Here is a 27,036-nt window from a genome sequence, read left to right on the forward strand (position 1 = left end):
GTACAAAACAATGCCACGCGATGAAGCAATACATACAGCAATGCAACAGCCTGCGACAAACATGAAGATAAAGAACTGTACTTCTTGCTCTTTGCAGCTTAGTATGTTGAGGAAATATTTTTGGAGGTGCGTTACATCTCGATTTTATATGTATGGCCGTGCAACATTGGGTCTGTGGTAAATTAGGCAACTTTTAGTTTTAAAGAAAAATATGTACTGCTACAGATACTTTTTAAGGTAGGTCATTTAAAAGGCACCTTTACCATCTGAATTTTGAAACAACAATTTCAGAGAAGTAGTAACTGGACGCGGATGGTTCAAGTTCCAAAAAGAACGTCAACATGAACCTTGGGTTTGAGTACAGGCAGATTAAGTGTCTGGTGCAGTGTCCCAGGTTACACGGTCTTTTTGAGGTGATTTCTTTGGGTCATCAGGTACAAGGCTGCAGAATTTTAGCAAGCTGTGATCGGCAAATGAGACTACTGTTTAAACAAGCACTGGCAAAGCCAATAGGTTTTGCCTTGACAACATCTATTTCTGTGGTCAATTTTTTTTAAAAGATATAATACACAGCAGCACAAGCCGAGATCCTACAGTGTGCCTGGCCAAAATGTTTTTTTTAAAAAGTACCAGGGGCAGCACGTGGCCTGTGAAAGGACACTTGCCGTAAACAGGAAGCTGTGCTACCACCATGGCATGGACAGAAGCCCGCAGAAGACGGCAGGAAGCAGGAGGTGTGGCCAATAAGAAGCAAGAAACCAGAGTGAAGTAGATGCCTACCAATGGTATTAGTAAGTAAAGGGTGGGCCCCAACCCCGTTTTAAGATTTATTTTAAATTTACATTACCTTTCGCTGACAGCACATGCGCACTGTAGGCGAAACCTAAAAATGTGACAGCTCGTGGGCAGTCCATGTGGATCCTAGTATTCATAACTTTGGGACCTCAGACAAAGTTGGTAACTGAGTCAGGCCAATTTAGGGATTAATTGTTCGTGCACATATTTAAATGTGTTTGAGGCCCTTTAAAGAAGTATGCATTAACTTACACAAAAGCAGGGTAGCTTCTTTCACAATTGCTCAGTACAGTATATGCATACAATCTTTTAGTTATGTATGCATTCAGTCATTCATTCATTCATACCTAACCCTAGAAGCTACATGACCTCATCAGCCTAGAAAAGACTGGTAAAAAAAATAATAAGTCCCTCAAAAAGCTTCCACCTGTATCATTTTGGAGTAATGTGGAGGACCTCAGAGCAGCAGGGGGCAACTGCAGCACTGGTAGAGAGGGAGAGGAGACCAATTTGAATCCACGGACCGAATCCGAACAGGCTACAGCCACATCTTAAGTCCCTTGCAGAACTTGAGTACTGCCCACACTTCATGTTAAGACATTTGGATTCAGAGGTACCTCAGACAGTAGGATCACCTGGAGGATTCAGGAGCCACCGGGAGAGCAGCATCCCCACGGTTTACCCCTTGATTTAGGATGCTCAGTGTGATGGCCTAGATTCCACTTTGCTCTGTACTTATTATCGGAGTGACTTGAAGTGGCCGGATGGTAGCATGGAGGCTCTATACAAGCCTCCTAAGAAATTTAATAAGCAAAAGTGCTGGCATACAGGAGTCACTTTAAAATCCAGCTGCACAAACCTCTACTCCAACACAGTCAGAATGATGCGCCACCTAGCACTTAGGATAAATCAACAATTAAGATATCAAATTCAGCAAATACTCCACTCAAATAGGCGTCTTAAAACATACACATTTTGTCCTGAAACACTACCTTGGCATTTTCTGTGTATACAGTCAAACTTGCATGCAAATTTCATTTTTTGTAACAAGCTCATTTTCTTCTCAACAAATTATGTTTTTTTTTTTTAAAATATACTCTTTGCACTCCCCAAATATATGCCAGACAGTTAATATATTAGTTACTTCGAGTAGGTCTTTTTTTATTTTTATTATTACATACTACTCATATTTACTGCTTGCCTATATAGAAAAATACTAGCTTGTTTGCTGGCAATTCACCAGCACAAGCCAGGGAAGGTCACTGGATCTCAGGGGAGGACAATCAAATGCCAATGGTCATCTACTACCATATTGCTACTAAATCCATTTCCATGCCGATGTCTATAATGACACAGTTAACCAGAACAGGGTTGCTGCACTACTTCTCTTGGACCTCTCAGCCACCTTTAACACGGTTGACCATGACACTCTAATACAAACACTCTACAAAGCTAGCATACAGGGGACTGCTCACAACTGATCACATCCTACCTTCAAAACAATACTAAAGTCATCCATACCCCCCCCCTTCTCATCTAAATTGTACGTCACAAAAGCAGGGCACTATCGTCTCACCCATGCTTTTCAACATCTAAATGAAATCATTACCGGCACTGATCAATCAATTTCACCTAACTGCTATAACTATGCAGATGACACACAAATAATCCTTTAACTAGAAAGACCTAAAAGATTGGAAACTCACAAATATTCACTTGCTTCAGAGCCGTGGATCAGTGGATGACATGGAGCCATCTCAAATTGAACGCTTCTAAAATGGAAATGCTCACAAGCGGAAACTGGAAAAATTATGACCCACTCTCTTCCTGGCCTGACGGTCTGGGAACACCGCCTAAAGTATCTATGGAAATAATAAACATCAAATTGACCATGGACTCCAAGCCATCAATGAATGCCCAAGTGGAGAAACTAGCAAGATCCAGCTTCATTGTGCTATAAAAACTTTGCATGACATTTTCCCCCACCTGGGGTTTCCACCCAAGGTGCAGGCTACTATCTCTCTAGATCTGTCAAAACTTGATTACGCCAATAGCCTCTATCACGGATCGTCTACCAACTATGAAAAGACAAACAGATTCAGAACTCTGCTGCCAGACTACTCTTACATATAAAGCCACAAGCCCACATTTCACCTGCCTTGAAGATCTACATTGGTAACCGGTTGCCAGAAGATCCACATTCAAGCTGCTTTGCATCATCCACAAAGTGATACATGGAATAGGGCTACTTTTCATCAGGAATAAAAACACCAAATGCATTCAACAAAGGAATCTCTGCTCTAGATTGGCACCTCGCTTCAAAATCTCGCCATACAAGAAAAAATCCATAGTTGGCAAATCCTTCTTCGTTTAAGTAGCCAAACTATGGAACTCTTTACCTCCAAACATAAGATCCATTGATAACTACCTCATCTTCAAAAGACTACTCAAGAGTTGGCTCCACCTTACATAACCACTATACTCAAACAGAAACACTGCAGCATGAAGAACACTGCAGCTGGAACAGGTGGCAACCGACCGTTTCAATTTGTCCACCCTGGATCCCCGTTTCCATCTAGTTTTTGTCGATGCTGTTCATTAATGATCAGTGAATGAGGAAGTAGAAACAGGGATTCAGGGAGGACTAGGAATGCTTCAACTGAAACTGCATTACACACATTCACCACTCGGTCAAGCCCTCTTTCAATTTGGGTGTTCCATGCTGAGGTGCACTTGGGGAGGAGTGACTTTTCAGAATTGGCATAAGGACCTGGCAGCAGGGGAGGTGCAACTTTAGATTTTGAACTGGCTTCCTTTACTATACATGTGCAGGTCTACTTTAGATTTAAAAAAAACATAAAATTGCCTCTCAACAGGTATGTTTGGCAACAAAAAAAAACAGGTTTCAATAGGACTCCAGTTCACGCATGGAATTTAGAGTTGGTGAGCCTCATTGTGAAGACACCGACGGGAGATGGTCTACTGGTGTCATTAGAGGCACACAAAGAGATCTACTGGTGCCCTTTCACAATCAGCACTTGAGCCAAGTCAGACGGCTGCACTTCTGACACAACAACAAGATCTGGGCACAAGCACGGCATTCTGAGCAGGGTTTACATTGTATGGCACCTCTAGTTAGACTTAATGCCCTCAAACTGGAGACTAATTTATGAAAATCTAGATTTTGCATGGCATGCTTTCCTACTGTCACCCTTGTGTTAATGTCATTAAAAAAAATAGTATGGGATGGCGGCACATCTCTTCATAGCTCACTTCAAGGCACACTGAAACCACACGATGACAAAATGAAACTCTCCCATTAACATGTATTATTTTTCAATTCAAATTAGTGACTGACAATTAAATGTAACAATCTGTAAACCATTCCATATCAACAGAAGCCAGTTCCACCCTCAACAGCAATCCGCAGCTTATAATCCACGAATTGCAAACAACTCAACCAACAAACTGCTTTCAATATGCAGATAAGTTAAGAAGTGCTAACCTACAGTTCACCATGACATTATATAGTTATATACTTGCAAATATAACAGATATGGCATACAATAAACTAAAACCATAATACACAGCAGTCAGAAATAGATTATACCTTTTAAATTCACTTAAAACATATCAGATATGAGGGTTGTTCATCACCAGCACTGTAGAGCCAAAAAACCATCAGCACCAAATAAACATACATTGGATAACAGAAGAGATCTGTCACACTTTGGTTGACAATTCAGAGGACTCTAAAATAGTCCACCACTGAAGGTCCCAAATATCTATTATATTTGACCACTTGTTTACATCTCACTAAGACACTCAGATATGTGATAATAAAAATGTCCATTCCAACAGATCTCTCAACTTCTCTCTCCCTCCAACCATGCCAGAAGAGGACCACAACTATACACAAAATGTCAGATTGGACAACCCAGTGGAGTAATCAGCTAAGTAGATATCGTATTAAATACCATGAAGAGGACTGAAGAGCCGTTCAAAGCTACCAGCATTCTGAAAACCATAAAACTGCATGCCTGTCACTCACACTGAATCATCCAACACACAGCTATGCGCACCATACCGTAACATGATAACCGTGCCTCATGGCCATCACACACACGACATGGAAACATTTCCCACAGAAGATCAATACAAAGACAAAATCTTTCCAACCACACACCCTAGGCGGCATAGTGTGCTTCCCATCTACGCAAACGCTTCAGCGTTCCACCTAAGATTAGTAAGCGCTATATAAATGTTGCAATACAATACTAAAAAGTTCAAATCCCACATATACTGATTTTGTACACATATAGGCAAAGACAGTACCTGCTAAATAAATTTACTAGCAAGTAGTCATTCATTGAATTACGTACGAGCTGCTTTTTAAGGTCGAGTTTAAGCAGCTCGTCTGCACTGTCTTTGAGACATTTTGTATTCACTCTGTGGGCTTACAGCACGCCCACAGCTTCCGATTTACTTGCGTTAGTGTCCTTTAAAAAACGTTGCTCTTAAGTGGTTAATGTTTCATGTTGGCCCACCTTTTTCAAAAGTGTTAACCCCCATGGAGTATCGACGCAGGACTTGTCCTCTTCCAATTGAGCCATTGTATTTCATGTCTTTGGAAGTTAGTTTTTTTACATTTGAATGAGCACTTCTTATAAGCGTTTGCATTTTATTTCACTGGTTCATTTTACGTTATAACATCAGTGTGCCCTTGTGATTCTTTTACTCCTCTGAATGGCCGGGGCCTGCCCCTTAACAATCCTCATGCTCCGATTCGCCTTTAACTCTGTCCAGTGCCCAGTTTCATTTCCTCCTCGGCCGCAGCTGAAAAACACTAGCTCTTTTGCTTTGATTGGAGCTGCTGCAATGGGGATGCACTGCTCACTGAAAACCACACTCCCAGGTCCATCGCTGGGGCAAGAGCCACGGGCGCTCTTTTCACCATTGTCTGCGCCTTTACAGGAGGTGGATGAAGGGGGATCAAATGCGGGCGTGTTGGGGGCATGTGGAGGGACGCCTCACATCCAATAAATGGAAAGCCTGAGATTGATTCTTAGGAGAAATGGTAAAACTACTGCAGTTATCAAGTTTCTTCGAACATTTGATTCCCCCAAATGTCCTCATGGCTAAGATGAGCGAAATTTAGAGTCCCGCTGGAAAGAAATTTTCCCCTGCATTACCCGCCGCTTTACCTCCTTGGTTTTAGGTGTTGTGTGCATGTCCTTCAAATATAGGGTTATTTGTCTTTAATGCCAGCACAGTGATCATTCGGAAAGGTTGCTGCTAAGCGAATAAAATTAAAGTGGTACTGGTTCCAACAGCCATTCACAATGCAATCGTAATTTTTTTTTGAGGGGGGGGGGGGGGTTGACTGAATAAAATACTGCTTTTTGTCTAATACCTAAAGGGTGGTTGTTAGCGATAATGCTGCTCAACAGCGGTTACTGTTTTGTTGCGGTGCAAAAAACATTTGCCCTCCTTAATGGATAGGATGTTATCAGTTTGAAGAGTGAATGGCTAAGTTGGCCCCGCCAGTGTTCGCACTTGGGGGCTTGCCCGTCTGAAAATATTCAGTGGAGCAGGTGTCCTACTCTTACCTGTCTTGATGGCTAGAAGCCCAGAAATCACTGCTTACAACTGGAATGGTTAGACGTATTGTAAGAGGTTGCAATATTAACTAAAGGAGTAAAGCATTCCCCATTTGCCCGTTCTAGCCAACATACTACACTAGAAAAGGGATTGGTGAGGTACGACAGGGTCATGATTCTCCTGCTGCAGTTTTTTTGCAAAAGGAATGTTCGCTGCGGTCTTCCATTCCACCCATTGCCTACCATCTACACACTGCATCCCCTCTCTTTCCCCAAACTCTCTACCCACTTCCCATTTCAACCCCCTCTTTACATTGTATTCCACAATACATATTCGCCTGCCATTCAGGTAGCCAAACTGAGTAATAAACTACAAAAGTCACAGAATACCTTTTTTTTTTGTAAACAATGAGAAAAAAGGACAACAAATCCCAGAATGCAAAGCAAAACTCCGGAGAGGAAGATCTACTCGCACATAGATCTGGGATATGCAAGAACTCAGTTTCAGTGTGGCACACAAGGACACAGTAGTTCACCATCTACAGGCCCCTAGGGTTTTTTGAGTGCAAGTGCTACAGACGGTGCATACTTTTACAGCAATCTATTTCTGCCCGGGATGAGCCGATGGTGTAAATCCAAGAAGGAAACTACTGCCAATCAATGAGTCACTAGCTACTTGCTCCCATGAGGGAGACTTACTCCTCCAAGGAGATGAGCAGCCCTGCAATCCTGCCGACCATCCCACTCCCGTAGATGTTAAATATTCCCACATTAACGCGCATGCACTAGTGCCATGTGTGAACATCAGATTTGAGGCTGTGCACGATATGTTCTCCAGGGTAGTGGGATACCGTGCTAAATACATGCAAGGACTCGGCTACAAACCAGCTGGGCCTTAGAAAGCTACCTTCTGAAGGGAAATGACAGCCTGGGTAAGCCAGAGACCCTTTATCTACTGACACTAAATCTGCTATTTAACCACCCTTAGAACATATTTTGCTCTTACTGTATCACACCAGCACCAGGGCAAAGTGTGTCTGCGGTTGTTGCCAGTTTTAGGCAGTTTTTTTCTTTCTCCAGACTGCTTAGATTTTAAGTTGACCCATGCCTGGTGTTGTGCTTCTTTCAGTTCTGTTATTTGTAGCCAACAAGAGTAGGCCTAGTCTGTTCACTTTTCTGCTTATAAGATTGGCCCTACTGGTCCCAGCATGCTATGGGTTGGTGTGTGGGCATGTGAGTGGGGGATATTGTGCTGCATGCTAAACCCAAAGGTGAGACCTACTGGCTATGCCAATGCTGGTTTGTAACTGGTACTGAATTTATCAAACTCTGAAGGATGAAAAGGACAACTTAGCTGTTTGGAATTGTAACCAATGAACTGGTCAATGCTCAGATTTCAAGAGTGGTCAGGAAACCTGCTGAGCTACTGCCTGACAAATATCAAGTTTCACTGTTCATCAAGAAAGAACTTCAACAATTACATAAATCGTGACACGTTAGAAAAACCAATCCATGGGAAAGTCAATAGGTCTTGGTTTATTGTGCCATGGTAGGCAGCATTAGCACTTTTGGCTGTCTCCTGTTTGTCTTGCCTAAGGCATAGAGAGGGCTACAGTTGTAAGCAGCCCCCCAAGCAGTGCAATGCAAGCACTTGAGTGGAGGCGCAAGCATACAACAAAACAGCCAAGACCATCCTGTGAGGGACTGGTATTCCAATGGGCTGAGCCGAGGCGTGACTGACGAGGTCTGAAGCCAATGGCTGCAGGAAGCTGATCTAAGGCGGCCAATAGTTGAAAGGGCAGACTCAACGCCCACTCATTGTCTCTTGACATCTATGCTGTCAAATTCCAGACCTAAAAAGCTACCATGTACCTCATACAGCAGGCCAGAAACATCTTTCTGTTATAAAAGTTAATTAAATCAAATCTCTTCTAATCATGTGTGAGGAAAGGAAATTAAGTTATTTATTTGGCACGTACCTCTGGCCTTCATTTCCAGAGCTGCAAACTAAAGGCCCCGGGTTGAATTTAATTCTCTCTCGCAATAGTGTGTCTTGCCAAATGGTCACAAACCAAACCAGGCAAATGTTCTAACAAACATCTAAAACCGATTTGCATTTGAGGCTTCAAGGAAAAAACGACGACTAATTTCAAAAGTAGTTAAATGTTACTAAACGAACCTTGGAATGTGCTCTCTCTGTAACAGAACAAAAACCGAAATGAAAGGCCCTTGTTTTACACACATGCTTTCTTTCAATTGTAGATCTGGGGTCGGATGTCAGTTATCATAAACATTTGAACAACGTACGTGGGTGCGATGGTCGACAATAAAGTATTTCAGAATAAACTCTGTAAACTAAAGATTCTCAATTTAGCCGGTAAAGTCCCTCTGACTAAATAAGTACATTTGAAACTGGCTAGGGAGTTCACGGTGGTTTCATGACAAAGTGCGCTGCGCTCTCTTGTACTTAAACCCGAACTAACTGAGCAAAAACAGTTACATTGTTGGCAAAACAGGGTACAGGGTACAAACTGAATACATAAAAGATACTTCTAGAAAAGCACAAAGGGAGCCTGCAAATTGTTTTAAACAAAGACTGAGCGTGTCAGCAGAAATCCACCATGCATTTTTCCGGGAAACCCGGCTTCTTAAAAGAAACAAAGAAATACCCTTCTCACAAAGACTGAACATATAAGAAAAGGCCAGAAACAAAAACTTACATTTGAGAGCTCTTCCAGAGAAGTTATTACGACGACACGAAAGGGAAAAATAAAGAAAAAAAGTGGAGTGCCTTCTTTAACGAGATACTATATCTACCGAGTAGAAAGCAGGAAGCTGCAGGCTGGTAAATTATTCAGACTACACACACCTCCCCTCCCCTCGCCGTCTGAACAGCTGTGGGGCCATTACACCCGTCATTCGGTGCACGTACTTAATGCACGGTGCTTTTCCAAATGCTGAAAGGGCACGAATCAAGGCAGACTGGAAAAGGGGGTCCGCTCCCTTTAAATCCAGATTACTGCGGGCTGAAATTAAGACGAGCAGCTCCCTGCGAAGGGATCGGTTTTTACATATAATTTATAATGTTAGAGAATAACGACGAGGCCTGTCCCAGCGGAGAGCTGGAAGCTCGAGAAGGTCTGTGGTGGGGCTTGAGAGTGGCCCACCGTAAGCCCCGCATGAACTGCCCCAGCCCCACCGGCCACTTGGAATGCTGCACGTTCCCCTTTAAGGCAGTCAGTTACGCCTTTAACGAGACATCGTTCAGCTCAAACTGAACGACCCCATTAAATGTATCCGTCGGTTTTTCTTACTAAACAAAATGATTTGTTTCACTTTAAGGCTCCACAAACCGGCAGTTCGTTACCGACGCCAACTGGACGCCCGCCCTCCTGGAAACGTGTCAACAAAGGTTGCCAAGGGTGTATTTTTGGCCGGCCGCTGTCCCCGTGGTCGCGGGCTCGGCTGCGCGTATGTGAAGGCAGCCTGAACTGACCCGCTCCACACTCGACAGAACTGCAAACCCTGCACCAAGCAAGCGCCGAGAGTTCCTAGAAAGCCAAAGCCGGCTTGTGCCGTCTGTTTCAGTGAGGCCTCAGCCGCGCTCTCAAGCAGGTGACAGGTGTCACAGCCAGCCTGGAACACAACCATACCACACCAGCAGTCACATACAAGGGAAGCAAAATGCGCTATAACGAGATTTGTTAAATTATAAAGGTGGTCGCGGATATTTGCAGTATGTATATAAATAAGGCAAGCGGCTCGTTTACAATTTCTTTCCAAAAATATTCCACATTTTTTTAAACAACTGCTTCATTGTACGCACGTCACGCATTTATGTACTAGAAACATTATGACGTGCACATCAATTTTGTGGCATACCAGACCCGTGATTGGGAGTTTTCAGTTTGAAAGCAAGACTAGAGCCTCTCTCTTCAGTGGCAGTAAAGTACATGAAAACAAACTGCACACGCCAGGAGGCATGGTAACAGGAGTCAGAGGATAAAAGCATAACACAGCAATCACATTTCCTAAAAAGGCATTTAAAAGAAAAAAATCGGAGGTACTCCGTTTTCTTCCCTTTCTCTAGAAGGGAACTTTTCTTAGAGCCGTTTTACGCCCTGGGCTAAATAGGCAATTGCTCAAGGCCGGCACCTTCCAAAGCTTCTCCCTCCAGTAAAGTTATCAGACCAGTGTCTCTCTCGTCCCTTTGTGTTAACCTCTAACCCTCTGCTACCCGCACTTCTGAGTCTCTTTCTCTATCACTATCCCATCACTCCTTAATGGCCCCTTTCTTTAAGTCACTTGCTTCTCACTATCATTTCTCTCCCTGTCCAGCTCACCCTACCTTAAAATCTCTTTACGCCATTTAATTCACCTTCCTGTCTACCTGGCATCTGTACCTCTCGATCTAACTTTTCTCTACTCCATCACTCTCTACCGCTCTATTTCACCCCACCTCATCAGTTACTCAATCCCTGTTCACGCTCTCATTTCTCGGTCATCTGTGTCACAGTCTACCCATCTGTCCCCCATCGGCCTTTCAGCCCAATTCTTCCTCCTTTTTTCCCTTTCTTCTACCTCCTATGTTTAGACTTCTATCTGCATGCTAACTATCACAATCTGTTTACCCCACCTCTTTCCATAAACCTCTACCCCACATATCTAACAGTTTCTCAGAACCTCACACCTTCCCCACTTTCCATGCTCACCTTTTCATCTCAACTACTTTCACCTCGCTTTACCTCAGCCATGTCAACCTTACCCTCAACGCAGCTCGCTGCTTCATTTAGTCTCATCCCCCTCGATTGCTCCACCATGTACTTTCCCCGGTTTCAGTGGTCTTTATCATTCCCCAACCATACCTCAACTCTAGTATACTATACTTTGTTTCACCTTTCCCTCATTTATCTCTGCTTCACATCTCACTACCTCATCTCTCTCCTTCCCCAACATCTTCTACAAACTCAACCTCACCATTTATTCACTGCCTCACATCTCCACCACTGCTACCAATGTTTCCTTTATCTCCTTTACTTTACCCATTTTCCACTACCTCTCTTTATAAACGCCTTTCATTTATCATGAGATCCTCAATTTCACCTATATATACCTTCTAAACTTTTTAAACACACCCATGTCTACCTCATCTCTTAATACATTCCTCAAACTCTGCCTCCCTCACTAGCTTTCTATCTCATCCTCTTTCCCTGGCGCTGTAAATTTTTTTTTTCTAACTTTCACCCCTCCCTCTGCCTCATTACCTCTCTTGTGTTTCAATGCCTCGCTTATCTACCTTACTACTTCGGTCTCTCCACCCCTCTCCAACTCACCTCTTTTTACTGTACCTCTTTAACTCAACCCTCCATGCACCCAACTCACCTCCCATTGGCTCTCTATCTCACTGTAAAACCTTACCAATCTCACTGAAAAACCTTACCCATCGCTCTGCTTCTCTTTACTTACCGCTTTCTCTTTCTACCTCTCTGTATCAGTATTTCTGGCTGCTTCACAAATCACTCTTTACCCCATAACTATCCTCACTTCACATTTCTTGGGTCTACCTCCCATTTTCCCCTACTTCACTTCCCCGCTTTAATGTTCTCTTTAGCAATCCTCTCCCATTTCTCATACTCAGCAGATCGAAATTTCTCTGCCAAACCCATGAATGGTACACAAAGAAGAACAACAAGATAGTCACGATAATTAAGGGAAACGTTATGAGACTTCACCCTATGCAATGGTGGAAATCCTGTAAGCAGTGTTTTAGTTTCCCCAGTTACAGAAGGGACTCTGGCATGGCTTGAGTCTAGAAACGGTCTCTTCCAATATCTACTTTGTAACCTGGTCACGACTTTCTATGGCTGCTCGGCAGCAGCTTTAGTGCAAGCCAGGCCAGGAAGTTTTGAAAAGCGACAGGTTTTCATTGTACAAACCTACTTCAACTTTATGAAATGAAGACTGTCACAGGGAATTGTCCTTCGTATCACTTGAATAATCACTACCGCGGTAGGCAGACACATAAAAATAGACCATTGGCTTTAAAAGAATGAATCAACCAACTATCAAAGAGACCTGACAATGAAACTAGGGACAACTGGTAAATTGCAACTAGTAAAAGGATTCCCTCTGTTGTGTACCTCATGCGACAGGCTGCTGTTAATTATTAACTGGCGGTTGTAAAGAGAAAATGCGCAAACACTGGCTCAAGCCAAGTAGCAGCTCTTCTGTCATGTGTTCAGACTACACCCCAAAACAAATATGCTCTCATCCAGAGCCTAGATATGCTAGGATAAGGTACACAAACGCCAAGGTGGCAGATGGAGGTAAATATGAAGAGGAAAAAAGGTGATCTGTGCTGCAACCCAAGCCTCCACACCGTGGAAAGTAGACCAACACAGACCATAGGTAACTTTCTGACACTCAACTTCAAGAGACGGCAACAGTTTTAACTGAGCAAGTGAATCCAATCATCTACACCTAATCTGTACACTCAAATAGTTTCAGACCAGACCAGAACTACCCAGGGGAAAGATTAGGGAAAGCAGTGAATTGTTAAAAATGTGGTCATGGATCACACATGGTGAACTCCACGATCCAGCTGAGGGGGGGGAGGGGGGGGGTAGGCCACAAAGGGTCACCAGATCATTCAAGGCCAGTTAAACAAACCAGACAGAAGCACTTTCAAATATTTTTTAAAATCTCGCTGAGGATAGCAACATTAAAATATCACCTAACCTATAAAAACTATACATGTACTCAAAAAATAGAAATGTATGAGCTCCCTGTCAAGAAACAGCAATCATATTGTATACGGATTAGCTCACACTTTCACAAATGCTACCAGTCATTATAAGGTATTTTGCATAGGGATGATAGAGACGGAACACAACTGTATAGACTGGACATCGAATAGGAAGAGTTAGACTTTCTGAAATGGACCAAACTGAGCAAAGGAGCTCTGCTAGCCCGACAGCAGCGTGAACGTCTAGATGTCCATTAGTGTGCCAAGCTTTTAAGCACAATGATTGTCGGGATGTGGAGTTAAAATAACTAGAGGAAAATGCCATGACAGAAGGGGACAGTCCAGCTGGTTTTCAGGTGTATGAATTAAGTACGAAGCATATATTTGTCGTAATTCTCACACCTACCCAGGCGTCCCAGCCATCTTGAAAGAGGTCCATTGTACCAGCATTGTGGGTTAAAATGAAAATGATAAACGGCTCACATGACAGATGTCAATGATCCTTAGACGAGAACGAAATGAAAACGGTTCACCAATAATTCACATAAGCCAATCAATTAGGGTTATCTGAATGCTGAACGGCAATAGCCGCATCCCTGTAGAATCTGCAAGCTGAAAAACAAATGTTTTGATCTCCATAGGAAGAGGCAAAGAATATTCAAAGAAAGTGGAGTGAGTTCAGGACTGGCAGACTGGAGGGACCCACGAATAATTGACAGGTGAACTTCAGAAGGTGAACTTCAGAAGTATGGGGTGAAGAAAGCACCTCTCAAATGACCATATGTTTTGCCTTCGCTAGTACCTTGAGGCACAAAGGATTAGCAGGAACACCTCTCGTAGCTCATCACCTAACTGCAGAACACAGACGATTAGAGACAGTTGCGGAACAAAATCACAAAGAGGAGATCCTGCATCAGGTCATCCTATTCAGGGGTTCCACTCCTCCGGCACAGAAAGCCAGTAGCATTACTAACCCACCTATAAAATGTTAGGCAATGGAAAAATAACCTTGGCATTATCCTTTTGCTCCCAGCTACCAATTTCTTTAATCATCAGACCAACAATAACAGTTCAACAGTTCTACTGTCGTTTAACTGCTGTCCAAGACAACCTCTTATCATTCCAATCCATAGCACCTACTAAACGCCTCAAAAAACTCTGCTGGCTGATTCCCAAAACAAAACCAGTAAAATTAAGATAAAGAACTATATAAAGGAACAGGAAGACATCTTAAAAAAAAACAAAAAACAGACAACACATTTGCAGTACAGTGCCATTCCAAAATCTACAAATGTTGATAAGCCAATAATATTGCATTACTAGTGCCACGTCTCTGAATGCAGATGCCCAAAGGGGATTTCATAAAAATAATTAATTGCAAAACTCTGAAAGCAGGGACTTAAAAGCGACCCACTCCCAGAAACATTTTGACTTTCTGGCTGACCACTTAGCTATAAATAATTGGGTATTAAAATCTCAAACTAAGCCACTTTATAGAGTTTTCTATAAAGTCAGATAGGAATTAGACTCCATGATCTACGAGTTTTCGTACACTATTACAATTAAGTGGAACAAATTAGACAAAAAAAACTACCAATTGCATAGCCACTACAATATACGTGCACTATGATGTCGAGCTAATGAGCTATGTTTAATACATTTATAAGTTAATAGACAATGTCATTCCACTTTTTCAAATCTTTGTTCCAAAACTAAGTGCCAAAATGTTATGGTCACGTTTCAAATTTCTCATACTCAGACAATTTACCAATGTCATACTTTGAAATTACTTGTTAAAGAATTTGTGCTGTTATAAAACATACCAAAAATAGTAAAAGCCAGACACATGGAAGTGTAACCAGGGAAAAAGAGAGAAAAAAAAAGTAAAAAGTAAAAAGGGGGAATCTAACCTTCCGATTCCCAGCTCAAATGCGACAAACAAGTCAAGGTTGACATTTCTACTCTTTAACCCCTTAATCTCTGAAAAGTTCAAAAGCGCCCAGATCATCAGCTTCCACCAGACCAGCACGTTCATTCAACAACATTCTCCTTAACCCCTTCAGTGCCCCGCCCTTCCCCCCTGCTGTGCCGGGCCTTTCATTAGCGGGCGGGGTCCATGACGAGATAGTCTCATCATGGGCACAGCGCAATCATGCTCCATGACGAGACTATCTCGTCATGGGCATAGAAGAGGTTAATGGCGTTGCCGTCATCCTGGCCAAAGCTGTCATGCCAACATAAAATCTTATTCTAAAAATAACTTGGCTTCGATCCTATGGAACTTTCTAGTAATGAACTGATAGGCAACTCTTCGCCATCTGTGAAACTCAATTAAAAACACGCATTTGCAATGCAATCGGCCTCACATTAGTGAAAGTTCGAGCTATTGGCATTGTAAATGACAATGTTTCTTTGTTATGTTTTGTTTGTTTGTAGTGGAACACAAGTTTTGTCCAGCCAGCAAAGCTTTACCTAATATAATGATCACATAGTAGTCTCTTGGTTCACACTTAAGTAGATAAAAGAGAAATTATCTCTCAACTTCAAAAGAAGTATTTGAAAACAAAACATTGGCAATACATGCACCACTGTTCATGACAAAGATATGGTTGTTTTGAAATCGTGGGGGGCAGCAGTAAACAAAAGACATATAAAGAATAGCAGGTTTGATGCAAAAGCGTGTTGTTCATAAGCAGGAGTACGTAGCATTGTTATATTGGTGTGAGGGGGTGTCATCTTACTCACACTGAGCGCACCCCATGCCACCACCGACCATGCCACCACCAGAGATCACCACATCTTACAGGGGTTGCGGTATAGAGGCTTCTGCAGTGAGCCCTGGGGTGGAGAGGCATTTCCAAGCAGGAGAGCTCAGCAGTCTATATGTTAATAGAAGCGGTGGTTGCTGCAGCTTCACCTCTTCCTGCGCCTATAAGGGGATGCTCCTTGCACTTTGACTGGGAGAGGACAGCTCCAGCAGTTATGTGAGCCCCATAGCCATGCAGAGGGAGCAGAGAGAGAGAGAGCAGAGAGAGAGAGAGCAGAGAGAGAGAGAGCAGAGAGAGAGAGAGCAGAGAGAGAGAGAGCAGAGAGAGAGAGAGCAGAGAGAGAGAGAGCAGAGAGAGGGAGAGGGGGGAGCAGAGAGAGGGAGAGGGGGGAGCAGAGAGAGGGAGAGGGGGGAGCAGAGAGAGGGAGAGGGGGGAGCAGAGAGAGAGAGAGGGGGGGAGCAGAGAGAGAGAGGGAGAAGAGAGAGAGGGGGAGCAGAGCGAGAGGGAGCAGAGCGAGGGAGCAGAGAGAGGGAGCAGAGAGAGGGAGCAGAGCGAGGGAGCAGAGCGAGGGAGCAGAGAGAGGGAGCAGAGAGAGGGAGCAGAGAGAGGGAGCAGAGAGAGGGAGCAGAGAGAGGGAGCAGAGAGAGGGAGCAGAGAGAGGGAGCAGAGAGAGGGAGCAGAGAGAGGGAGCAGAGAGAGGGAGCAGAGAGAGGGAGCAGAGAGAGGGAGCAGAGAGAGGGAGCAGAGAGAGGGAGCAGAGAGAGGGAGCAGAGAGGGAGAGCAGAGAGGGAGAGCAGAGAGGGAGAGCAGAGAGGGAGAGCAGAGAGAGAGAGCAGAGAGGGAGAGAGAGCAGAGAGGGAGAGAGAGCAGAGAGCAGAGAGAGGGGGAGCAGAGAGAGAGAGAATCTCAGACAGAGGAGAGAGAGCGAGAGCACCTCAGACCGAGGAGAGAGCCTCAGACCGAGGAGAGGGAGAGACAAGAGACCTCCTGCTTTCCTCACCGCTAATCGCAGGGTTTAAAAAAGATGTGGGCAAGCTACGCAGAACAAAAAAAAGGTGCAGGCAGCCATAGTTAAAGATGAAGCGCGGCATGCAAAATAACCCCACAGAATGTTGGCCCGCAACAGGCGATCTTACTAAGCAGCGCGCAGTAAGGAACTGATATGAAACAAATCAAAAACACAACTTTAATTATAGGAACAACATGTTGGGGAAGTGAGCTGCTGTCGTGCGTGCAACGCCAGCTATGACAACAAGTCATTAACAAAAAAGTGCTCACAAACAGTTAATGAAACATACAGAGTAAGGACACATGTAAGAGGGGTTGTCCTCATGGGAGGTTACAACAGGAGAGAAGGCGGCACTAAGGAGGGACTACTAAACAAACAAGGCAATGAAATATAAACAATTCCAAAAGAAATCAAAAAGGAGGCAATAAAAATACATGAGCGGAACATAGGTGGAGCTTAAAGCCCATATCCTGAATACTGCATGCCTCGAAGAGACCGCCCAAGTGCTGCCTAGGCGAGACCTAATAAGTTTTGAATCAATTACCTGCATTCGTAGAATAAAATAATAGGCACCCATACTGTCAAATAGAATTCAGTCTGGAAATAGTACCTAAGCAGCATTGATAATCACACTGGAGGAGATCTAAACTATGGTTCACTCAAAAGGAGTATCAATATTCCTTCTACTTGAGGTTTCACTGTTCTGCAAGGTTACAGATTCTTGAAAACTTAGATAGTCAAGGAACTGTCCTAAAATAGAGGGCCTTTTACCTCTATAATAGATCTTTCCTTTCTCTTCCTACCTTCAGCTCAGTATCATTCAAATCCACAGGTGGTCCAAGGCTCTACTACTGCTCTGCTCTACTACTACTACTATTGATCAAAATGTATCTCTGCCTTCAACCTCAACTTAGCACCTAATTAAATCTCCAGTGCTACAAGTAGTCAGTGGCACGCAGATCGTACTAAAGAATGAAAATCCATTGGATTTCGACTCAAACACCACTGGACAATTACGACAAGCTACTAACATGCAATAAATGCATGCCACCTTCCTTAAGACAACTGGCTTCAAGATTTAGGGTCACAGCCATCAAATGGAACCTAAGTAAATATGTTATGGATAATTTTTTTTTTTTTTTTTTTTTTTTTTCCCAAAACCTTTATTTGTGCATAGTAAAAGAACAAATACGGGCCTACAACCATCAGGCCGGCCACAATACGGTTGAGCACAGAGACAAACAATACATCCCCTGTGCGTCAAGGTCAAGATTAGCAACGATTCAGGATTCATACACTGGAGGGATCCTTGACACCGGGGGAAGGAGAAGTGAAGGTTAATTTTAAGGTTTTCAAAAAAAAAAAATTTTTATCGAGAAAAAAGGGCAGTAAAGGATAGAAACAAGGAGATTCGAGTCCGCAAGTCGGCTTCATACACTGGAGGGCAGCAGCATCATTAAAACAGCCATAGAAAATCTCATACAGTAAGGCGATGCAGTTAGATAACAGGATCATCACAGTAGTAAATACGCACCCCCTAAAAGCCGCCCCCACTCAATCCACCCCACACCCGGACCCCGAATCGAAACAAGTATAGCGCAGAGACATGAAAGAAAGAGGCCCATAGAACTAAAAAGAAACAGTAAATTACCCCCCCACCCTACACCAATGCGGAGGCTATGGCCTACCCCCCCAGCATAGTGCCTGTCGCCCAATGAACCCGAAATATAGACAAGAGAGAAAGTAGGAATAGAGTAAAGAAACTAAGAGAAGAAAGAAGAAAGGAGGTGGGGAGGAGCCCACGTATCCTCGGAGCGCCCGACACCACCGGCCAACCAATCCTCCACACACCGAAATCCCACTACACCCAAAGGCGGTCGTGTGAAGATAGCATGTAACACCAAGGCAAAGAAGGCAGACAGATCGCGACGAGTGCGCACAACATATGTAGACAATTCCAGTCCCAGTCCAGCCCGGCCGTGAAGCCATGAGGATAGAGAGTAATCTAGCCCTGGCCCGATCGCGGGCGTACGATTAGACCCGCCCTCTCGTGAATGCCCCGCATCCCGAACAGACAAAGACAATATGGCCACTTGGGAGAAGATGGAGAAGTAGAGTCACAAAATGGCCGCCGATCATCTATGGAGGTCCCCTTGCACACCATATAAAATCCAGACCTGGCTTGTAAAGTACATGAGTTCCACATAAAAGGAGCCGTAGGCCACCGTGAACGGTTCCTCGAGGTCGCCAGGTGTAGTTCAGCTGGAAACTCCTGCGGGCACGGTGAGGCAGGCAACAACAAAGCAGGCAGCAATGACCGGGGAAGCAAAGTGTCTGCCATTGAGCAGGAGAGCGATTGATCCTGAGCGCCGGGAAAGCCAAATGAAGACACCAGTGTAGCACCGTTATACCCAGTCGTTGCTTCCCCGCATGAGGACCACAGCACTGGCAGACTCACGTCTTGTTGATCACAAACGGGGCGCTCACGGCCCGCAGCAGACAGTGTAGAGTCGAACCGCTCACTCAGCGTTTGCAAGCCGACACACAATTGCAGACGAAAGTCCCGCAGGGCAGCCAGAACGGAGCCGTATGTCAGCGGAAGCTGCGTCCCCACAACGGCAGCAATCCGGGACGGCACTGGGGAACTGGAGTCTGGTAGAGGGAGGGCGAAGCGGGCAGCGGGCGAGACCGGAGCATCACCCCCCAGCAGCGAGCAGGCAATCAGCGCCATGTTTTACCGTTAAACGGTACCGTGGCCAGGGGGGGGATCGTGACAAGGAGGCAATTCCCAACAGGTCTGCGCCGCAACAGGTGAAAGCCAGCAGGCGCTTCCCCTCCCTCGGGCTCTCTTTGCAGCCGACTAGACCATAGAAGGGGGTCTGCAGCCTTCCACAGCGTGGTCCACAGAGCGGGGTAGGAGACCCGCCACACCGGGGCTTACCCTCTAGCTCCAGCCCGTCAGGTGCAGGGTACAGGAGGTGTCCGGGCGTCTCTCTCCTGGCTCTTCTGGCGACCGTACGTGGCGTGAGGCGGGATCGGGACCTCGGGCTCAGATTTGCACCAGCGGGTCCGGTGACTGCAACGCTTCCAGAGGGCCGGCCGAGGCCACAGTAGAGCAAGGGTCCAGGGCGGAGAACAAAGGCACCAAGAACTCCGGCATCCGGGCGGGCTAAGACTTCGGGAAAGCGACGGCGCAGTCAGCGCGTCGTCGCACGCGTTGCACCTCGAAAATCGGCAAGGATAGGAATCAGGATGATAGTCCGAGGCCAAGGGCCGACGGAGCCGGGCGCTCAAGCGACTGCTCCGGTCGCCATCTTGGCTCCTCCTCCCATGTTATGGATAATTATGGGCCAATCCCTGTCTTATATCAAAAGTAAATCAAGTCTCAATTTAAGTTTCTACATGATCAGATGCCTTAGGATAATCTTTTAGTCTCTTTGCTTCCCTCAAAACGCTCAAGCCAACATGGCCTTTAAGTAGATCATCGCGACTATACCAACAGACTACACCATGGGTCTCCAACCTCTTCTGTATTGATAGGCAATTCTGATCAGTGAAACTCATTGCGAGCTACTGAAGGCTGAGCAACTCACACATTCCTAACAGACACACCCACCCCCATGCCCAGCTTCATTGATATGTATTCTAATGTCCATACTTTGACTAGGGGCACTATGACAGGGCAGCCACATGTGTCCGTGGTCAACGAGGATGTATGAACATGTGTGCATATTAATGGGATATGTGTGTATGGGTGCCAGAGAACCTTTGCTATATGTACTTGACACAGGACATACCTTTCACCATATGTTGCAACTTCACATGTATAACACAAACATACAACCATATTTTTTTCAAATGGGAGAAATTTGAAGTGCAGAAAAGTGTTCTGCAACAAGTTCATAATATGGAGAAAAAAAATCTGCACTTTAAATTTCTCCCACTTGAAATAATGACTGCACTGTTCAATTCTTAATATCCATGAATACAATGTCATTACACACCATGATATAAGCAGGCCTGACCACGGCAATACCTATAAACAAAGTGTTGATGCACGTCAAAATGTGCTCACATAATGTCGATACCAGTAGAACCAATGTCAATGTATACCATAATCTTTGCACGCAAAACAATGTTATCAGTAAAGACAATATCAATGTACACTATGGCAACTGTACGCACAATACGGAGAATGTTGGTAAAATAAGATCAATGACCACCATGTTAATTGTACACAATTTAGTGAACTCATATCCTTGCTGTCAGATTCACCCAAGGTGACCATCAACGCAGAGTCAGAGATACATGGTCAGACAAGCCCTGTGACCCAAGCCTACCAATAGGCTGGTCACAGGTGGGAATACACTTTGCCCAAAGATAAACGCGCATCCAGTGAAAACCCTGATCGATCCCACAGATAGGCAGTTGTGCCAAAAGCAGGACTGAGGAAATTTGCCCCAATAAAACACATTTGACCAAAGGATCGCCTCCCAAAATACAACAAAGATACATGCCTCATACAGTTAGGAACACTCAATCAGGACACAGCATACACACCACAGGTAGTGATCACGTGCTCCCCACACTAGACATCTGAACACATACACACTTGCTTACACTAGTTCTCCCCGAGGGAGAGAGCCACCTGTGTCCCACTTTTCAGATAGTTGTACTTCCTGTTTAAGATCATGCCAAGAATGCCAGATGGGTTTACTGTACCACATGAGCAGTAGAAATGGTCAGCCAAAACTTCTGTACAATGAGAGACTTTCTCAAAATGCTACGCTGTCGATACTCTTCAGGACACGGCATTTAATTAAACCAACTTGTTCCTGTTTACCCAAATGCCTCTTGTCTTTTTATTTTTTCAGGTAAATTCATATCCAAGCAACAGTTCTAAATATGGGAGCAAAGAGCCTGCTGTGTGTAAAGGCGAAGCTTTGAAATAGAAGAAAATCAAACCGAAGAGATCTCTTTATTTGGATTCCATTAAACTCCTCATTTAAATTCTTTCCCAGTTACCAGTGTCACATATACCAACAGCACACATCTTGCTCCCTGTGGGCTGTACACACAATGCCATATTTATAAACAGTAAAATACAGACATTTGTTTAAATGGAAGGAACTTAAAGTGAAGAAACATGCTTCATAAAAAGTTAAGACGTAATTGGCTTAACTAAAAGAAGAGAAAAGACTTGGAGCCCGATTTAGATCTTGGTGGACGGGTTACTCCGTCACAACAGTGATGGAGATCCTGTCCTCCGAAATATACATCCTATAGGATATAATGGTATTTAAATTTCGGCATATGGGATATCCATCACCGTTGTTACGGAATAACCTGTCCGCCAAAATCTAAATCAGGCCCTTAATGTTTCATAGAAAAAAAAAATTCTTCACTTTAAATTTCCCCCATTGAAATAAATTACTATTTTTTCAGTAATAAATATTAGCACAGCATCTACTGGCCACTGTGAACAAAAGGTCTACTGTTTTTAAATGCAACACTTTGAAATGGAAGATAATTAAAATGTAAAGTTAGTGTAATCTTTATGGTAGCGTTTCTTTTTGACTTTCTCCCATTTAAAAGCATTCAGAAACATCATCTTGTTCTCAGGCTTCAATATTGAGTTTTACAAATACTTTTATTGAAAAGTTCACTATCTCAATCTTCAGTTTGCCATACCATGCCGCAACCGGAGTCATAAATCTGACTCCAGCACCGACTGCAAGCAAGTCTGTAGGGGATCTGCGAGCTACTGGCAGCTCGCAGCGGGTTGGCGACACCGGGACTTCACAGTGAAGCGCGTTTATTATTTTAGAAAATTCTGAATGTAGCTGCAGTCTGCTTCTAAACACATCAATGTAGGCTCACACCACAACAAGAATTGTATTCCAAAACTGGCTGCCTGTAAACAGAAGCAAGACTTACTAAGTAATCTGCATCGCACTTCCATGAGCTGGATTTTCTTTTAATAGAAATTCCATACCAATTGCCTTACAAAAGTATTTTTTTTTCTTTTTTGGGGACGCTGTGGGTGACGCTAAAGAGAAAGCGCAGGTGTTGATACGCAACAAGGAGGGTTCCGGGGGAAGGCAATATGGGATAAAGGGGCTAAACCAACACACGCAAGAGAGGAACCTGGTGCACAGGGGAGAAAGAAGTACAGAGATCAGAGAGGAATGTGGAGCTGCTGGGGCATTGAAGTACATAGGCAAGAAAGTAAAAAAGAAGCACAAAGCGGGCAGTGTTAAAGCACACAGGTCGGAGAAAGCAAACTAGAGCACGGCAGGCGGGGAAGAGCAGTAAACAAGGGAGACAGTAGAAAAACACACTCTTGTGAAGTGCTTAAACAACAAAAAACACACAAAAAAGCAGTACTTCAAAAGTGAACAATGGAAGGCACAAGTATTGTATCCATGCTCCAGGATAGGGTCAAACACAAGAAGAGGAAGTCAAGTCCACACAAGCGGACGAATAAGAAGCAAGCAAATGAGAGTGATAATAAAGGCAAATCAAGGGCAACCAATGGACGTGATCCAAGTTCACCGACAGAAATTCTGCACTGTTTGGTTGGTGAGACGTAAAAATGTCTGAACTGGCAGTAACACAGCTTAGAATGCAACAATGTGGAACTTGATCCCTATACAAATCAGAAAATCAAAAATCACTTGCATTTCCTAGGTCACTAGAATCCATGCTCTAACCATTAACATGATCATAAGACACAGATAATCAAATACAGAGATTGGAATGTAGGTATGTGCAAATTACTACATCCAACGTCCTCCCAATCATGTATGTAGAAAAAGCAGCAGCAACCAATGCAAATCTGAGCAGTTCCTTATCTCATCAGTGGCATGTAGTGCTATACAAATCTAGCACTTCAAAGTAATACAACCCTCCTCCAAAGTAAAAGATCCAGTCATGGTAGGCCAAGCCATATTCTATTAAATATCACTAGGAGAAGACACGAGTTTACTGAAGATGTAAACACCCAACAAAAGCTACCCTCAGATTTAAGCAGCCCCCAGAGATTCCTATATCGACATAATCTAGGATAATCTTTCCAACAGACTGATAAATTCCTTTGTGGATATTGGATCGCGCTGAAAATGAATGTGTCATTTTCATACGGTGTCATTAAAAAACTGTGCAACTTTGCGATTTTTTTCTTCTCTCAAGACTTAAAAGGGATGCAAGAATCCATATTTTTATATGGTAAACTACATGTGGAGAACCGGAGGACTTCTGGGTAGTAAGCATAGAGCTTGCAAATATTAAGGGAAGTTTATAAGAGAAAAAGTTCACAAGTTTGCACAACCCTCATCAGAAGATTAGGACCAGAGCTAATTTATAAGCAACAAGTTCTGACGTGTCCTACACACAAGAATGATGTCCCAATTAGCTTGTTGCTCGGATAAAGCACACATTAGCCAATCTGCCAGGTACATCTGCCAGCAAGACTTAAGATCTCAAGCAAGGGTGAACTGAAGCTCTTCGAACTGAAAAGCGCGGCTCAATATGGAAAATCATAGAAGCTTCAAATGCACAGGATCTTTAGAATGACGTGTTCATAATTAAGGAGCATTGAGTTTATTAACGAGTTCACCAGCTACCAGTCATGATGATGAAATATTCTATATATCGTTTTAGTAGAAGGGAAGTGGCGTAATATAATCGGATCCCTTTTTAGGATTCCAGAATCATTGAAGTAGTTCCCCCATTAAGTCAAGCCCGATTATCTTCTATTGGAGAAGGATTTTTTAGAGCACATTTAAGTGAGCAGTCCTTAATGAAACTTGAAGGAGTTAATAAAAAGACATCCAAAAACCTTCATTTCACAATGCCTATGACCCACTTTTTCAGTATTCAATCCTTCTACCCTGGCAAAATCCAGTCATACAAATTTCTACAGATTCATTATATCATCCTGCTCCACTCAAAAATAACTTTACGCTGGAAGCAAAAAGTAATTTGAGAAGCTGATGCTTACATTTACTTGGTATGTTCATAGCCACAAACCCAAGAAAGGCATTTCAACACAGTCCACTTCAATAGTATAGTCAACAGAGATTAATAAAAAAGCTACACAAAAAAAACAAAGTCAACCAAATTATTTTAAAAATTAAGTAAATCTTGAACGGCATGGCTTGAAAAGTGCTCATGAATAAGACATATCAGGGATACGTCTGCCTTCAACTGAGGAGGGGTTTGCTCTTTTTGAAATCTGGCTGTGTACTTACCGAACATGGGAGGATTTGTGGACAGAGTATCATACTCCGATAGACACACAGTGACATTAATACATGAAAAGCTTTATAAGCCATGTCTCAAACATTCACCAAAAGTAATCACTTCTGTCAGAAAACAATAAAAGTATGTAAAAAAATGGGAAGAATATCAAGGTTATACTCGAGAGCACACGCAACCAGGTGAGCTGCGATTCGCAACATAGCTTTTAGCGGGAACTACTAGCGGCGCAGTAGCCCATGCTCACTCTGGTCATCCCGCTACACTGCCAATGGGGAAGGTCCTATGGGCTGGATGACCGTGTGAGAATCTCCACCGTCTCAATCGGTCTTCAGATCTGGAATAGAAAATGAAAACTATGCACTTGCACAGCCAACTTGGAATTTATTTAGTAATTTATTGGTTTTCTAGAGTACAACTGGGCCAAAGAGACATTAGTGCACTTTACACATGGTTTGCCGGGCTCGCTTACAAGAAATAAAACTAAATGGAACAAAAGTCATACATTATAAAACCAGGAGTCAGTTAACATGGCTATCAGCCACCTTGGAATTAATAACAAATCTAAAGTGAGTGTTGCTAAGCTTGGTGCAAGTTCTTTTGGAAGACTTGGAGCTGGGGAAACCATAAGTCAGATAGCAAATGTATTGGCGTAAGACAGGTCGTCAAATAAGAAGGGAAATAGTTATGCAATTGGCGTCATTCGTTTGAGTGGAGGACCAAGATTATTCCATAACAACTTGAAGATGTGGACTTTATGAATGTTCCCTAAAGAAGCGAAACTGTGTTGAGTTCTTTAGAATTGAATACAAAACCAACAATCTGACACTAAACCACAAATGCCAACCTTCACTATTTGCAAATGACTAGCTAGGAATTGAATAGGTGAACCCGTTCAGTACGAAACCCCTGAATCTGTGGCAGGTTGCAAACACTCTGGGCACACGGTGTCTGGTTCGCGTCTGGGCCACCCATGAATGTTGAGCTAGAGATGAACTGGATCACTGCCGTATCTCTGCCTTTGCCAAAAAAACAAGCAGCATTATTCTAAAATAAGGCAAGCTGCTGTAACACAATATGGAAGCAAACAGAATCCAACATGTGTGTTTTCGCAAATCTGAAATTATTTGAAAATGAAAATAGGTCTAGCACACTGCCGCCGACATCGGTCACATTGAGAGCAAGTTTCAAGCTACTTTTTCTGACCATATTGCCTTTTTCAATCTATTTCATGCTTTTACTGAGGTGCAGGGCTTCTTCAGAAACATTCATTTGGCAAATGAGGGATGCCAGCCTCATTAGCATTTAGAGTGCTCAGCTTACCACTCCTTTAATTTTGTATAATGGACAACATAAAAGACGCATTTTAAGTATGTAGTTTTCTGCATTAATATTTTTTTTGTGATCTTGCACATTTTGCGATTTCATGACTCTATACCGCCATCTTGTTTTTAGAAATATTTCCGATTTACTGCCTGGTGGATTTTCATGGAGTGGTATAAAAGCCTGTTTTGTTCAGCACAGAGCACTCATTAATCTCATGAAATACAAGCATTTAAAACCATTGTCCCTTCCAGTTGAACTAGAGGCTCCTGACATGGAATTACAAACTCAATGACATGGAGACGTGTTCTCAAAATCGGGCATTCGTATTAAATAAGAGTATGATACTGGGAAAGCCAGTGTGCTTCATTTTCTTGAACTGTATTATTTCAGAACACCTACATTTGTTTCAATCTTAAGTGAAGAGCGATACAAAAATACTGGATTCCATTATGGCCCACCAGTCTACAATATTTTGCTGTGTTTTAGGGTGCTATTGGCCATTTATAAATTTTACCTCAAAAAGGCAACTGTAGT

The 27,036-nt window shown here is 43.4% G+C and overlaps 1 protein-coding gene across 3 annotated transcripts in view; it reads right to left on the reverse strand.

Annotated features, from left to right (window-relative positions):
- Positions 1–27,036, reverse strand: part of TET3 (tet methylcytosine dioxygenase 3) — a 289,713-nt gene that overhangs the window by 224,311 nt on the left and 38,366 nt on the right. The window contains exon 1 of one of the 3 annotated variants that reach the window (XM_085633449.1): positions 9,116–9,789. The exons of the other annotated variants lie outside the window; for them this stretch is intronic. The gene's annotated coding sequence lies outside the window, so the exon portion shown is untranslated. Of the gene's footprint in view, positions 1–9,115; positions 9,790–27,036 lie in introns of those variants that run through there. 3 annotated transcript variants of the gene reach the window in all.

The sequence above is a fragment of the Triturus cristatus genome, chromosome 11, assembly GCF_964204655.1.
Source record: "Triturus cristatus chromosome 11, aTriCri1.1, whole genome shotgun sequence".
Classification (NCBI taxonomy): Eukaryota; Metazoa; Chordata; class Amphibia; order Caudata; family Salamandridae; genus Triturus; species Triturus cristatus.